At 41.0% G+C, this 16,781-nt stretch overlaps 1 protein-coding gene across 1 annotated transcript in view; it reads left to right on the forward strand.

The window, feature by feature from the left end:
- Nucleotides 1–16,781, forward strand: part of GTDC1 (glycosyltransferase-like domain containing 1) — a 133,791-nt gene that overhangs the window by 19,855 nt on the left and 97,155 nt on the right. The gene's annotated exons all lie outside the window — the stretch shown is intronic.

Genomic DNA, 16,781 nt, shown 5'->3' on the forward strand with positions numbered 1-16,781 from the left:
ACATTTTTGAGAGCCATGTTTTAATCAGATTAAGCTCAAGGAAACCGATAGGTATCTGTTTGGCTCATGACTTCTGCTTCTGTTTCTGATTTAGTCACAAGACCATTGTTGCTGGAATCTTTTTTTTTTTTTTTTTTCAAGCCCGTTTTGCTCCCGCGTGCAGCCGGCGCGCGGCTCACGGTGTGCGAGCCCGGAGGTTGTGCGCCAGGGATTTTCGTGATGGACGGCGCGGGGTGCGTTACGGAATTATTTTGTAAATTAAAGAAGACCGAACCAAACTCTGTCTTTTTCTCCTGTGATTAAGTAGCTAAAAATAGCCATCTATTTTTAGTTTCGAGCGTAGTAATGTGTCTTAGGAACAAACTCACCCAAAGCAGTGTGCTAGGAGAGGCTGATCATGAATAATGCTGCGTTCTGATCTACTTATGTAAAACAAAAATGCTTAATAGAACGGTGGATGTTCTTGCTCGATTTTATATAGTGTGCAACATTAATAACGCTTCCCATACAAGAGATGTCATGAGAATAACGTAGAAATACGTAGACTTTTGGCTTTGCTACTTTCATGTTCTTCAGTCATTTTATCAAATTAAAGGCAGCAGAGAAGTTTGTCAGCAAAATTCTTAGTTGTGTGCTCCAATGTTGTGCGTGTCCTGCAAATTTAGGAAATGACACCCCCCAAAAAAAAGGTGCTGCATAACATTTGGGATTGTTGGTGGTGCTCGGACATCAGTGGGCTTAGCACCTCATTCAGTGGTCTCAGCGTCATGGAGCATGGGGGAGGACCGGCAGCTTGGCTTTTAAAAAGCTCCATCTGTATGTGCTTTCGTAATTTCCAGGGTAAACCCCACGTATTAAATTTCTAATGACCTCTTTTTGTCTGTTGCAAATACAGATTTTTGCCCACACGGTAGAGACGATATTCAAGAGCTTGGTTTATATTGCATCTTCCTTCAGTGTATTATTTATTTGGTTGATGCGCTAGAAAACGTCAAGCCTGAGAATTAATAAAGGTTATTAGTTACTTTCCATAATAAAACTAGCTGACCTTTAAATAGGAGCATTATACAAGGGATCTCTAAGTGGAAAAGTGACAGAATGCATTTTTAATGCGGTCGCCATTTCGATTACTAAATTTTTACAGTCACAATATCGAAAGTCGGCGTTGTGATTAAATGTTGCTTTTGACTGTATATTTGCAGACAACAATGGAATAAGTGGAATTTTTGTGTTCAAGAGAGAATTTAACCCCTCAGTTACGTTTTCTGCCACTTTTTATGGTTGGTTATGTTCGAACAATACAGAAAAACGAAGACGCAACTTAATTTTCTAAGAATGAATGTCCTTTGGAACCAACAGCAGTGGGAGTTCTCTGTGGTTTTTATTAAGCATGATGATATGCAGATTCCTTGAGTGCTCAAACAGACTGTCTTGGGTTGCTATCAGGCATACGTGATATACACCCTGTAGCTGGTCAGATGCAGTTCACTCTTATCAGCATGCTATTATTTATTAACCTTCCCAGTGTCTGAATTTATCTACTGTTTTAAAGAGAGACTTACTATAAAATACAATACTGCCCATGAAGTTTATGTGTGCATCTTCTGTTGTTAAGTTGTGGACAGGATACACCTCATTTCCAAAGTAGGTATTAAAGCAAACTTTCTTAATCTTTTTTATTTTTTACTAACACAGGGTTTGTACTAAATCATGACATTATTAATTGTGCAGTTATCTAGAAAAGATCCTCTAAAGGCTTTAAGGATACTCTATATTTTTATTCTGATTTTTGAAACTTTCTTAATATCTGTAATAATTATGTCGCGGCTTGGATTGCAGATGAACTACGGTACAGCAGCACAAGCAAATCTGTAGTTTTTCAAATTTTGACTGGGTCTTATAACATTTGTTGAAATCCTTACAAGATATTCATCTATTTGTAGCATCATATAGGTCTGTCTCCCCATCTGTCTCTGTTTTTCATGACAACGAGGCTCTGGTACTTTTTTTTTCTTATTTTTTCTTTTTTTTTTTTTTTCACTTTAGTACTTATTCATTGAAGCCCACTGTAATGCTGTTTCTATCATAGTTATTTGTCCAACAGCTTTTATTGATCATTGGGATAAAATAAAAGATGTCTTCATAGGGAGAAATTTTAACCAGCAATGGGTGAATTCGCTTTAATTAGATTGAGTTTTATATGGTAGGAAAACTAATGTAATCAGAACCCATTTAGGTACTATTAAATAAATAAATAAATTACTAACATAATGTGGTGCCAAAATCTTTGGAACATAGGGGGGAAAAAAAAAAAAGTGTTCTCACTGAATTATTTTCTGCTAGGACACATTTATTAAGGAATTCATACAACTTTTATATTTTAAAAGTATGGGTATGAATCTAAGGTTCAGATTCCCTGCAAATAAATCCTTATTTAACAGGATATCCCTGAGACTTTTTTTTCTCCCCCCCCCGTCAGTATTGGCAGCCTGACTAAAATAGTCTCATCTGGTTTAACTAAAATCTTTGCATTACTTGGCGGTGGTTTCTTTTGTACGTGGTGCTTAGAGCTCATTGAAGCTCAAACGGTACAGGAAATGCAAATCATGCAAATCATCCTCACGCTGACGATGTACAGTGGCGTGATTGAGCAGCAGTACGTATGGCTCGTGGGCTGACCACATGAAAGAAGTCATTTAAAGACCAGATGAGCCCAAGCTGGGTTAAGTTAGACTATGTGTGAGCTTCAAAGCTTATAGAATAGCATCCTTTTTAAAAATAAATTTATTTTATTAATAACACCTGCGCCGAGTTCTTAAACAGTGAGAACATGTATAGATGAACGTTACGTTAAATATATGCCCTACTTAAATCAGAAGGGCAAAAATGGTTATTTTTGTGGAAATTCAGGTATGCGTTGCCGTCGGTGAAAATAGACCGCAGCCTAATGCACTGCAAAAAAAGTCCGTTTCGTGTTTGTTGTACATAAAAGCCCAACTCTTCTCTGCCTTTCAGGTAAAAATGAAAATAAATGGAAGATAAAAGGGGATTTTGTCTGTGCAGAAGGGTTAAGAACAGGCTTTCTGTAAGTGCTTGTGAGTGGAGAGAAGAGGGAGGTTGAGTGCTTGCTGCTTCACATTTCTCTGGTAACTTTGAAAAAAAACTATACAGGTTTTCTTTTCTTACTTCTGAAGAGCTTTTTCTGTAGTTTCGTGGCTGTATCCTTTCCTGAAAGCTGAGCCCTCGTTCTGTTGTGGAACTCCGAACCCCGAAGGTGGTGCAGTTGGGCGCCCAGCTGTGGTGGGAACCCAGGGCTCCATCCAGCAACTCCCGTGGGATGGACGTGCAAAGACCCTATAGGCACAACCTGAGGAACGTCGCCGGAAAAAATTGCTAAGAGAATAATAAGCATTTTTCATATTAATCTTGCAATAAAAAGAGAGTGGGTGGTACATTCTCAAAGACATTGTGACTTCTTACCCATTGGTGGTACTCAATATGGATGGCTCTCTTGCTTCTGCTAAGACTCTTATTTCTTCCGAGTGTTTGGTTTTTTTTTACCATCCTCATTCGCTTTCTTTTGGTGTTTTGATGTTTTTAAAAGTTGAGACTCATTCGAATAATGCAATGTGACATAAAGCTGGAAAATTTCAATCGTGAATGGTTTCTGTGTAATCTCGTTTAATTGTTCCTTGAAACAGTAGCCCTTAGGAGGTCTATGGTGGGACGGCTCGGGATACTGCACTATGTCACCCCAGTGGATGTAATTTTAGCTTGATATTCTTTACTAGTGCCCTGCTCCTCCTCGGTTTTGTGCTTTCTAATAATACCCAAACACAGGAGCAAGAAGAAAGGAAAGAAATCAAGTTTTTTACTTTATCTACTGGTTTGCTTCTTTCTCAAGTCAATCCACAGGTCAGAAAGACAGAGAGATTTCCCATATATATATATATATATATATTTAAAAAAAACCCCAAACAAACAAACACAAAACAACCCGCCAACTATATTCCTTTCTTTAATATCATATCTGAAGCCAAGAGAAGCATTTCCCCCTCTTGATGTACCTGCAGGCTGGGGCAGCTCCCGCCGTGCTGACCACATACAGATGGTGCCCGTAGGGTTTAGTGGGGAATTTTGGGTTTAGTTGGGGCTGGAATGGTTAAGTTCCTTCCTTCTTTGTGGTTTGTTTGTTTATTCATTTCTTTTTAAGAAAAGAAGTAAAGGTGAATGAACGGATGGCATCCTGAAATCATCTCAAGATGCTGGGGAAAGGAGCATGGTAAATAAATACTGTTTTCCTGAGCCAGTTTGTAGAGTCATCCCTTTACGGGGGATATTTGTGAGACTTCTTCTGGCACAGGCTTCTGGGGGTGTGTTTGTATGTCCAACACACACTTAGTGTTTTAATAGAAGCCGGAATTTAAATCGCAGATAATATTAAATTACCTTTTATATTCGGTGCAAGAAATACCAAGACGCAGGAGCTCACAGGGAAAGCAGAAAAGAAATTTTACTACTTGTATCTATAATAATTTAATGTAATTTAATATCCATTTCGGTGTTTGACAGGAAGTAGAGCTTACTTAAATATTTGTACCTAAGAGCACAGGGCTGTATAAAGATCTTTGAATTTAGAAGTTAATTTGTTTCTTCCAGCAATATAGAGAGATATATACAGAAAATTAATCCCATATGATTGTACAGCTACCAGCGCTCCAGAACTTTTTTGGAAATACTTTCCGAAGAACATCTCCAGTCATCTTGACAAACAGCTTGAGTAAAGTTTCCTTTTCAGGAGCCCCTGAAAGGTTTTACGTGTAGTCCGAAGGCATCGCTGGGAAAAAAACAATGGGGTTTTTTGGAGACCTTGAAGAGAACTATGGTGCTTTGCTCGGTTTTTGCAGACGGGAAAGCGTGTGGGCCAGCCACCTCGAACAGATTTTCAGCTTTCTGTGACGGAGGGAGGCACGAGCTTTTCCCCATAACAAATTAGCAGTTGTCAACAATTTTCCTGGCCGCAGTAGAAATAGCTTAATTCAGAATGCTTCGCTGTTTTATGGTGGAATTTGATGGAAGTGCAGAAAATATATGTGTATATATGCCCGTTGTGTATATGTGTGTGTGTATCTGTGTGTGCACGCATGCGAACATATGTGCATATACATGTACTATCTGTGCCTGGAAATATGATAATCTGAAAACACTGAATCACTATGTACAGTCCCACGAAGACAACATTTTATTTCAGGTACTGTGGTGAGTGGGGTCCGTAAGATCTGTCGACAGAGTGATAATATATGAGTTGATTGAATCAGTAGACCGTGACACTCGCTTATCCTCAACTGTGACTTGGGCTCCTGAGTTCTCACTGTGGCCCCGGTTCTCTTCGTGGCCCTTGATAAGCAAGCTTTGGCCTCAGTTTCTTAATCTCAGAGATTAGAAAGCATCTAGTATATTCTTCTGACTTTGTTCTGTACGGCTTCAACCCCGGAGTTGGGTATTTCTCCTGCCTCTTACTGGGGAATAATGGGTATTTGGCATTGGATGCTTTACTTGATGATAAAAGGAATTCAGAAGTTTCAAGATACCGGAGTCACGTATGAGAGGTGTTGGGAAAACATCATTTGTAAACTATCTGGAATACCCAGAGTTGGGTATTTCTCCTGCCCTTACTGGGGAATAATGGGCATTCGGCATTGGATGCTTTACTTGATGATAAAAGGAATTCAGAAGTTTCAAGATACTGGAGTCGCATATGAGAGGTGTTGGGAAAACATCATTCGTAAACTATCTGGAAGCCCCAAAACATTATAATTAGATTATTATTTTATTACTGGATTTTTCCATGTGGGGAAAGTCTTAGAATGTTGCAGCATTGGGGTTCAGTTTGCTTACTGGGGGAATGCGTTCGTGTTGTAAAAATTGACTTGAACGTGACTATGAATGACTGGTGTAGTTGTTCACCCTGCAAAACTCCCAGCCAGGAGCTGGAGACCATTTGGAGCTCCTGACATGGGACATAGGTGACCAACAAACACACAAATACAAATGCACAAATCCAGGCTGGATGGGAAATGGATGGAGAGCAGCCCTGAGGAGAAGGACTTGGGGGTGTTGGTTGATGAGAAGCTCAACATGAGCTAACAGCCCAGAAAGCCAACCGCATTCTGACCTGCATCCGCAGCAGCGCGAGGAAGGGGATTCTGCCCCTCTGCTCTGCTCTGGGGAGACCCTACCTGGAATATTGCCTCCAGCTCTGGAGTCCCCAACATAGGAAAGACATGGACCTATTGGAGCGGCTCCAGAGGAGGGCCACAGAGATGATCAGAGGGCTGAAGCCCCTCTGCTATGAGGACAGGCTGAGAGTTGGGGTTGTTCAGTCTGGAGAAGAGAAGGCTCCGGGGAGACCTTATAACAGCTTTCCAAGTATCTGAAGGGCACCTGCAAGAAGGCTGGAGAGGGATTTTTTACAAGGGCATGGAGGGATAGGACAAGGGGTAACCGCTTCAAACTGGAAGAGGGGAGATTTAGATGAGATATTAGGAAGAAATTCTTTACTCTGAGGGTGGTGAGCCCCTGGCGCAGGTTGTGGCTGCCCCATCCCTGGAGGTGTTCAAGGCCAGGTTGGACGGGGCTTGGAGCAACCTGGGCTGGGGGGAGGTGTCCCTGCCCAGGGCAAGGGAGTTCGAACTAGATGATCTTTAAGGTTCCTTCCAACCTAAACCATTCTATGATTCTATGATTTAAAAAATGGGCAAAAGGCTTCTGTTTCAGAGCTGTCAAATTCTCTCACAATTTTAGCACGTTCTCTTTTTCTTTGAATTCTTTCCTTTATGTCTCTGCTCCTGTGTCCGGAGCTCTGAAGCGCCTTGCCCAAGCTGCAGAGCTGAGATCTTTTTCTTCCTTTTCTTTTGCTGGTGGCACGATAGATAGAGGCCTGTTATGATAACACGAGAAATAAAATGATAGGACATCAATACAGATCACACTTAAAATCGTGTTATGTAAATGGAAATAAACCAGCTTACGGTATATGCCCGGCATGATGCAAGTTGTATTTAATAAATATATGACTGAAGGGTTACATTCAATCCAAATGCTCCCCTTTGTGATCTCTAGCCATGTTTGCGGAGAAACCTCTCTTAAAGCACTTAAAGCTTAATTCAGAACAGGCAAAACAATTATTTTTTGAAAGTCTGATGAAATGCGTTTGGCAGCTTTTGAATTTAGGAGAGCGTTTGTCTCACTTCTTTGAAATCTCACTTCAGTCGGTCATTCAACCGTTTCGGTGTAACCGTTCAAATCTGGTAGCGGGTGTGGGCTCTGCTGAGTTAAAAAATGGTTTAATAAGAAAGTTTAGAGGCTGAAAATAGTGTGTAATACACGAAGACAGATATTTTCCTTATTGATACACTTTTGAATATCGATCTACCTGCTGTCCCTGTGTTGTTGGTGAAGTGCTGGTTGATAAATATCTCCATGTGCGTTGGGGTTTGGTCCTCCAAATCCAGGTCTAGAGAGTCTTGAACATTAAATATCTCATTTTAATTTCATAGGGAACAGAAGTGTCTCTTTATCTTCTGTAAGTACAAATGGTGTAGGTTTATGCACCAGTGTGTGACTGTTTCTTGCAGGAAGAGAAGGAAGGAGATTGACACCTCACAACGTAGTGTTGTAGTTGAATTATTGCGCCAACACAGAGCAGAAACATTGAAATGGCAGTTCTGACCGCCAGTTCCCTGATCGCATTGAATAGTTTGCTCTGTTTATACTAAGGCAGGAAAGTTGCTGCTATGCCGCAGCAACAAATATTATAGACATGTGAAGGGCAGTTGGAAGATATAAATATTTATAATTTCCGTACATTTTTTTGGGGAGGTAATATTTGATTAAGCTACTTTTTAATATATATATATATATATATGAAGGAGTGTGCGTTTGGTGAATATATATTAAAATCACTAAGTTATTCCTAATGTTCTGTAGTGCTGCCTGCTCCTGACAAACATCTGATACGGATCATATGCCTCTAAAAAGAGAAGTTCCTCGAGCAAAATATCCTCATGAAAACAGGTTGGAGATCCTCACATTCTCTCGCTCGCTCGCACTCGCGTGTTACATTTTGGCACGTTGTAGAAGCAGGTAGCATATCTACTACCTGCTGTTGAAAGTGTTGAAGATACTGAATTATTTATTCCATCTTCTGCACTATCCAAACTCGTTTTGGGTAGTTTGACACATCTCGGTCTTCCATATGGATACTTCATGGTGACAGAGTTGCCAGCTGCTCAGGTTTTATGACAGTCTGAGTTTTTTCGAGGACTGTATTAGTTTGCTGGGAAGAATCCTGCTTTTCCTGAGGTCCCCATTCGTAGGCAGTAGTTAGGCCTTGGGTTGATGCTCTGGATTGGGGAAGTTTTTTTTGGAAAATTAGCTAAGAGCTTCCGTAAAAAATATTTTTTAAAGGACTTGATGTTTATAGATTGTGTGAGATGAAATCAGAGCCACGGGTTCTAAGAAAAAGGTGAAATCTGTTTGCTAAGAAAACTTAAGTTCCTTTTAGCGATAGTCTTCAAATTTGTAAAAAGGTGTTTAGATATCAAGGTGCATAAAGCAACATACAAACCAGTTTGAGGTACTTTGGAGAATAGGATTTTGGGGCCATTTGAAATGCAAAACTGTTTGCCGGTTTGCTAAGACCCTGCCCCTCTCTGTGATGGTGCAAAGTGAGTGGGGCTTCTATTGTTTTAAAATATAGACTGTGTAACCTTGAAAATTGGGAGAAGATTTAAGTTTTGAGTTTGCCAAAACTTTTTAAAATAAAGGGAAATCAGCCATTCTTTTACTTTGCCATTCATTCATTCGGGCATCTATTCATATACACCTTTTTAAGGGAAGCTCTCACTATTTTGGTGAGTCTGTGCTGAGTTTGATTCTCCTTCAATAGTTTAAATCAATCTCGCTTGCTGTGAGGTCCATATCTCCATGACGTTGACTGTCTCTTCTGTGTCGTCCTGGGTCCAGACTGACACCGGATGAGGCAGAGTAGTGGTCCTCGATGTTTGTTGTTCAGGTTTGCTACTGAATAGCGGTGTTGTTATGTGTAGTCTGAGGACTTCTCCATGTTGCTCCCACCTCTTGGGTGTATTGCATTTTCCATGCCAGTCATTGGACATGTTTGTTTTTTCTCCAGAGTTGGACAGATATCAAGATCTACCCAATGAAATGAATTTGCATACTTTAAAACAATAGCTAATGGGTTTTAAGCATTACCTAATTGAGTAGAACATCGGTTTTCCAGGTCTTTTCTTTAAAAAAAGTCTTTTTACTGTAGATCACTAAATCCTGTGTATATACCTTTGGTGAATTTGTTGCCTTCAGATGTCATCCTTTGTTCTTACTTTATTTTTCTTTCTCCATCATAGCATATATTAGAATAGAGTTAGTCCGTACATCTCTCATAGACCATCCAGCAATGGCTACTTTTCGCTAGTGGGTTATTCTGATTCGCTTACGTTCTGCTTTAATAAGGTGCCTTCGCTTCGTTATTTAATGCTGTCGGTGCGAAATCTGAGCGAGGAAGATGATGTGGATTCATGGCTTTCTCCTTCCCCCCCATCACCGCAGCTATAGCTGCTTGGTCATGACCTCTCCCTTTGTGGGAGCAGAGAGGACAGTGTAGCCCATGGTGAACAATCTGGCCACTAAAGTAAGAAATGTGCATCTGTCAGTAATTAATTGAAGCCAAATTTAATTACAAATCAGGGAAAAAAATAGTACCACACACTTAATAAAATTCAAGAAGCTTCAGTGCCGTTGCCTACAAACCAAAGCAATCCAACCAAAATACTCCCCCCTCAAACACCTAAAAGTCTTCTCTGGGAGAGTCTGTTTCAAGCTTCTTGATGTTAAAGAAAGTAGTTTTGATTTAACTGTTTAAACATCCTTTTTGCTATCTGTTTGTGTTAAAGGTCATTGAAAATAGTGGTAAGTGTTTCAGGTGAGTTCTTAACTAATTGTGTCAGGATCTGGCCCCCAAAACTGGTTTCTGAGATTTGATTGCACATAAATATTCTGATCAGCTGGTTGAAATAAGAGTTCAGAGGGATAGGAAGGAATTGAGAGAGAACCCAAATAATTTAAAAATGAAATAATGAATTTATGTGACCTCTTGAATATGTTAAAGGTGAGAGATTTGCTATTATTCAGCTCAGGCCCCATTCCAGCTTTGCTGGATACCACCAGTGGGGTGCGCAGGTTGAGACGGGAGGTCCTCAAAAATTCTACCCACGGTCCTGACAGAGGTCAGAAAATGCGGGTGGCCCAAGGAGACACAGGAAAGGGTGGGACATGCAATAGTGGGGCTGGAAACGCAGCCCCCTTCTGCTCCAGCTGTGTCAAAAGCAGATGTGCGTGCAGAGAGGTGAGAGTTTTGTTTGGGGTATGGTATACATGAAGAAGGGGAAAATGCATTTGATTTCTGGGCGGTAAATTCTTTTGGAAAACGTAGCTAAGGTCTGTCACAGTAGGAACAAGAATTTTAACTACAGTCCAAAATGGCACACTATAAAATGAGGGAGGGAGAATGCATTTGTAAGTCAAAATAGCAAAAAGGGATTGGCAATCTGAGTTCAAAACAAGCTATTCATTTCTACCGCGTTTTAGCATACAAGGCAAACCCCAAATCCAAAACTATTGAACTGGAAGCAGCCATGAATATTTATCACTGTGTACTATACGTACATATAGTAATTGCAGCAAGAGGGAAAAATATTTTTCTTTACAATTAATATTTGTAAACGTTTATGAAAGTACATAACAAATAAATAAGACAAACACATGGCCTAATTAAGATGAAAGGCATGACAGCCCTTGTGATTTGTTCTGCAAAATAAAGAACGTTAAAATAGTAAGACTTAATTATTTCTGTAAACATTTCAAATTATGCTCTATCTAGAAAACCTTATTTTATGAGATATATATTATAATCTCTATAAGCATTTTTGACATTTGTACATTCCATGTCAAAAAAATTATTGTTAATTTATTATTTATTACACTCTATACCGTCATATTATCCCTTATTAGTATTTATTGTTCAGAAATTCAGAGTCATCTATTGTTTAATGGGAAATGGAAAAGCATTTTATATCTGATTGCGATTTGTGAATTCTTGGTTTAGAGATAAAAGTGCAACTTCTGTGAGTTGATCATATAAAAACGTGTGTAATAATAAACAAAAATAACTGCTCTGTTTAATGTTCCAGGCATTAATAATGCTATACAGGTTATATTTGAAAAATAACTTAAAGCCAGATCCGTGGACTTGCCTGAATTCTGGGTTGAAATCAAAGAAACTGTATGATAGTGGGAGAGATGGAGGAACCGAAGCCCTCAGGTTTGGTCTTGAAGAGCTGGAAGACATTTTGGGTCTTCGAACCCCTTGTTTCTCAAGGTGGATGTGTCTGTGGTCATACCTTTTGTCCTCTCCTTGCTCTGTCCTTCTCTGACGTTTGAGGAGGCATCGCAGCAGAGCACTGTTCACTACTTCTTCCTCTCCCAACCCTACTTGCCTTCACCGGAAGGATGAACTGCCCCTAATCTCGCTGCAAATGGGTACCCTGAGCTCCTCTTCTTTGCTATACGATTTTGGTTGATTTCTGATGGGCTGGAGAAAATATAGCCATCAGCAGTGGCTGTGTGTTTTACAGTGTGTTCTGTGTTTTATGGTGATCGGTGACTATTTGTTGGGTTGTAGTGCCCATGTGGTCTCAGGTGGTACCTTGGCTTCGCTCTGCTGAGCCCGCAAGGACCGTGCCCAGAATAAAACCATATTTGGGGTAAAAATCTGAGGGTTAAATACTCTGCTCTATGACATTAGGCCTGCCAATTGAAATTTCAGGAAAAAGAAATGTATTTCTATGTACAGTATAATTTGGGGCATGGCGAGAACAAAGGGGTCAGTGCCTTGTGAGAAGTAGGTGGGATTTGATGCTTAAGGTTTTAGTTCTAGCTTGTGCAAAACCACTTCTTCCAGCACCACGCTTCCCTCCTGAAGGACGGATGAATGTCAATTCAGTGCCGTCATTCAGGGGTTTTTTAGTATCTGTATTCCACCAAAAGTCTCATATTTGTAGTGATATACAAATCTTAATTCTGTTTTACTGTAATACTGCACCTGGCAAGCGAAGAGTGCTCGGAGCTCAGTTCTGGGCGGCCAGATCTTCAATCATCAACTCATTTTACTGTGAACGGAGTTGTTCCGCAGCAGAGATTTGTGACCTCGGGTTTCGTCTGCGGTGCGGGAGAGTCCCTGTTGCTGCTGCAGGATGGTGCCCTCGGTAATCCTCCCTTTTCCAGGGGGATCTGGGTTACCTCTGCTGCGATGCGAACGGTGGCCGTGGCCGTCAGTCCTTGGTTCCGGCAGAGCTTCTGCCAGACAGACGGAACGCTCCAGTCCCAATCAGGTGCTGTTTTAAACCCGCTTCGTGCTGTAAGCCTGCTGAATCGGAGAGCTCAGCTTCCATGTCTGTAGATAGAGATATGTGCCCTGTGTGGTCTCCCGAGGGGAAGGCAAAATGTGGTTTTAGTTAAGTTGCATGGGAATTTAATTGAAAGATTTAGGGCAGTGCCGTAAAAGAGTAAATCACGGTTACGTGACACGAAGAAGATTGATAAAGCAAAATAAAAATACTTTAGCACCTTTACTTTTATAATTTGCTTGATATAAATGGAAACCTGTATTAGTCATTTTGTCTGCTGGTAATTAAAATAATAAATAAAAATAAAAAAAAAGTAAAGGCTTTTATATTTTACCGGTTTTCAGTCCTTTGGTGTAAAATAATGGGAAAGACGATAGCAAAGGTCAGAGCGTTCTCTGGACACATCGCGACTCTGAACCTGCGCACACGCTCAGCTTCCCTCCCGTGAATATTCGTATGAACTAAGCACACGCTTAACTTAATCCACGTAAGTAGTTCCTCAGAAGTCAGAAGGACTATTAAGTGATTCGGATTAAGCACAGGCTTAGTGTAAGACCCGAGCGTGTGGGGATGGTGGCCCTGAAATCTGGCCAGCATCCAAGGCAGCGGGGCTACTGCGGCTGTGATGGTCCTGCTCTATGGAAGAAGGTCATCTGTAACACGGAAAAAAGACTTGGGGTTTTTTCGGGGAGGGGAGCTAGGGCAGTCGCCTCCCAAATGTGACCTTCAGTGCAGGTTTTGTGAGGATTCGCACAACGTAGTTATCGAAGAGTACTGTATACATTATATGCTGTAGCGACGATAGGTCTAGATAAGAATACCATAATAGCAGTTGAAATGTAGGGGGGGGTTGTGAGATGGTACGTTAATGATGTGGCTGTTAATTTGAATTTAGCAGCCGTTTTAAATATAGGTTTCTCTTACAGAGACAAAAGTTGCAATTTAAAGCTCTTTGGTGGTCTAAAAACAGCTTAATTCTCTAGTAGCATGGTAATAAGTACTAATCCAGCTTATACAGTGATTGTAGTATGTCATGTTTGTGAAAGATTGCCTAACTCTGCTTTCTCTGGGTTTTATGTTAATTTTTTTAAATTAAACATAAAACCTTATAACATCTTTATGCTGAGATAAACTGTTCAATTTAACTTGTGCTCAAGCAGCAGCTGTCAGGAATTATCATGTTTCGAGCGTTCTTGCCATCACCTTGTGTCTCTACCTCCCGGATACACTCCGTGGGATGATAAAGCTCACCTTGTTAGGATTTATTACTTAAATAATATCCCGAGGTAAAATGGAAGTTGATGTCATACGGAATGACAACTGACATATATTTATGTCACACGTTACGTTAGAATAAACTTTCCTTTCTTCCCCTCGTAATAGGTGTTAAGTGGGAATAGGCTCCAGCATCTCCTCCGGTGCCCTGCGTGGGTCCATCAGCACCGTGCGCGGCTGCTCGGTGGGCATGTTCGCGGGGACTCAGGCTGTCAGGTGTTATTTAGGCTTATAATGCCGGAGAAATTCGTTATCGCTGGTGGTTGGCGGCTTTTATGCCGGTAAAGAACCACGTATAAGAGCATCTTGTTTGTTGGGTTGAATTCTGGCAATGCTGTGAAATAATGCATGTGAATCCAAAAGGGTGTTTTCTAATAATATTACCACTTAAATGGGTTTTGGTTTATTATTTTTTTTTTTTTTTGTCTGTGAGAAATGTAAGGAGTGTCATTACAGGCTCTAAATCTGAATTTGCTAGTAATCGCAAAAGTTTTCTCTCGACACTGGCGGTGAGAAGCGATGTGCTTGTTAATTGAGTCTTATCCCTTCCCATTTACAGTGCAGAAAATTTGGGTCTACCTCTTGCAAGTTTTCCAAGTTTTCGGCTTTTCTTGCCTTTCCAGAAGCCGGTCTCCAGCTCTCTCTGATGGTGCTCTTGAATGCCCCGTTGTCTTCCCTTCCCACCCTTGCTTCCATGCCTTACCGCATCCCGTGTGTTCAATCCCAGTGTGCCATCTCTTTTTTTTTTTCCCCTCTCTTTGTTCAGATGCGGCCAAGTTCATAGACACCATCCTGCATCAATTCGGTTTTCTTCCTAACTCGTCGCAGGAAGGGGTTGTCTGAAAAGTCAGTAAAGGGAAGGATAAACTATAACGCAACCAAGAAATAGCCAAAATTTTGCCAAGGAACCATTTCATCTCATTTTTTTTGTAACATTTGGGGTATGTTTTCTCCTGTGTGTATTTTTCTTTGTCATAGAATCATAGAATTGTTGAGGTTGGAAGGGACCTTTAAGATCATCAAGTCCAACCATTAACCTAACCTGACAAAACCACCTCTAAACCATGTCTCTGAGTACCACATCTGCCCTTTTTTAAAACACCTCCAGGGATGGTGAATCTGCCACCTCCCTGGGCAGCCTCTTCCAATGTCTAATAACCCTTTCAGTGAAAAAGAAATTCCTAATATCCAATCTAAACCTCGCCTGGCATAACTTGAACCCGTTTCCTCTCATCCTGTCACTTGTCACCAGTGAGAAGAGGTCAACCCCCACCTCTCTACATCCTCCTTTCAGGTCGTTGTAGAGGGTGATAAGGTCTCCCCTCAGCCTCTTTTTCTCCAGGCTGAGCACCTCCAGTTCCCTCAGTCGTTCCTCATAAGACTTGTGCTCCAGACCCCTCACCAGCTTCATGGCCCTTCTGTGGACCCTCTCCAGCATCTCAATGTCCCTCCTGTAGCAAGGGGCCCAAAACTGAACACAGCACTCGAGGTGGGGCCTCACCAGTGCCGAGTACAGGGGGATGATCACTTCCCCAGTCCTGCTGGCCACACTATTGCTGATACAGGCCAGGATGCTATTGGCCTTCTTGGCCACCTGGGCACAGTGCCGGCTCATATTCAGCTGGTCGCCCACCAACACCCCCAGGTCCTTTTCTGCTGGGCAGCTTTTTTTTTTGTTGTTGTTGTTGTTTTTTGTCACTCTGGTGCTAAACCTGCTGCTGTCTCCGCGCTGGGGGATTGCATCGCCCTTAGGAAGTTTTCCTGCCTCCGCTTTGACTCTGGCGCCCAGGTCGTTATGAGGTCCAGAGGTTATTACTCTTTGTGACAAATAAGTGATGACTTTTCGTAAAACTGTTTTTTTTTTTTTCCTCTTGGTATGGCTCATAATAAACCCGAGCTCGTATCTTAATTGGCATTCTGTTTGACAGTCCCTTTAGAACGATCAAATATTTGATGAACAAGGCAATAACATTCATCTCTTCCTTGGGTAAGCCTTTCAGATTAGCATTGACTCAAGTTGATGAAGATGGATACAGGATCTGTTCTCTGGGAAGTGTTTGTTCTGTAGGTACAGCTTATCTAAGAACGGTGTGTGTTAGCATAGGTGGTATTATGCTATATATGGCCATATATAGCATAATACGGCTATTTGGGGAAGTTCGTATGAGTTTTAGGGTTGATAGGCAGGATCAGAATTTTTTAATATTAGTGATGTCAGTGTGGCAGTGATCTTGAACGCAAAATCTGTATAAAAATAGGAATAGGAATGAAACGGGGTGAAGAATAGGAATGAAACGAGGTGAAGAATAGGAATGAAATAGGATGAAGAATAGGAAAAAAAAACAGAAAAAAGAATTAAACATTGCATAAATCAGTTCTGAACCTGAACCACTAAAATGGTGGATAGCAAAAAAAAAACCAAAAAACAAAACCAAAAGAATTAGAAACATCTTACATTGAAAAGTAGTTTATTAAAGCTTAATGTTTTATGTGCAAAAACCACTGGGTCTCAATTTTATTTTATTTCTTCTTCATCCCTTATGATGAGAAGCATCTACAGCTCTGCAGTTCTCTGTAGGTTCGGGGTTCATTTTGCTTGAGAGCAGCGCTGGCCGCGGAAGCGGAGAGGCTCACGTACTTTTGGTGAAATGCAGGGAAATCTGCCGCTGGTTACCGTAGGGTCAGGATTGCGTATTACACGTTTAAATACGTTCATTTTCTGATCGCCTGGTAAGTTGTACGAGGCTCAGGTAGCAGCTTGTTAGTGGTGTTTGTGCCCGCTTTATATAATTGAAGGAGGCGTGCAGCGTTGTAGGCTGCGGAGTAGCGGGAGTGCGATGGCAGTGCTGGGGTGCAAGGGTAGAAACAACATTTCCTTATAGAGGACACCTAATAAAAATGTGAAAATAAAACAGAAAAAGGGTGGGAAGAAAAAAAAAAAAAAAAGAAAAGCAGACCATACTAGATAAGTACACTGCATAAATCAAAAGGGTTTATGTCATAACATGAACATGTGCCATT

The sequence above is a fragment of the Charadrius vociferus genome, unplaced genomic scaffold (assembly GCF_000708025.1).
Source record: "Charadrius vociferus isolate BGI_N301 unplaced genomic scaffold, ASM70802v2 scaffold109, whole genome shotgun sequence".
NCBI classification, from domain to species: Eukaryota; Metazoa; Chordata; class Aves; order Charadriiformes; family Charadriidae; genus Charadrius; species Charadrius vociferus.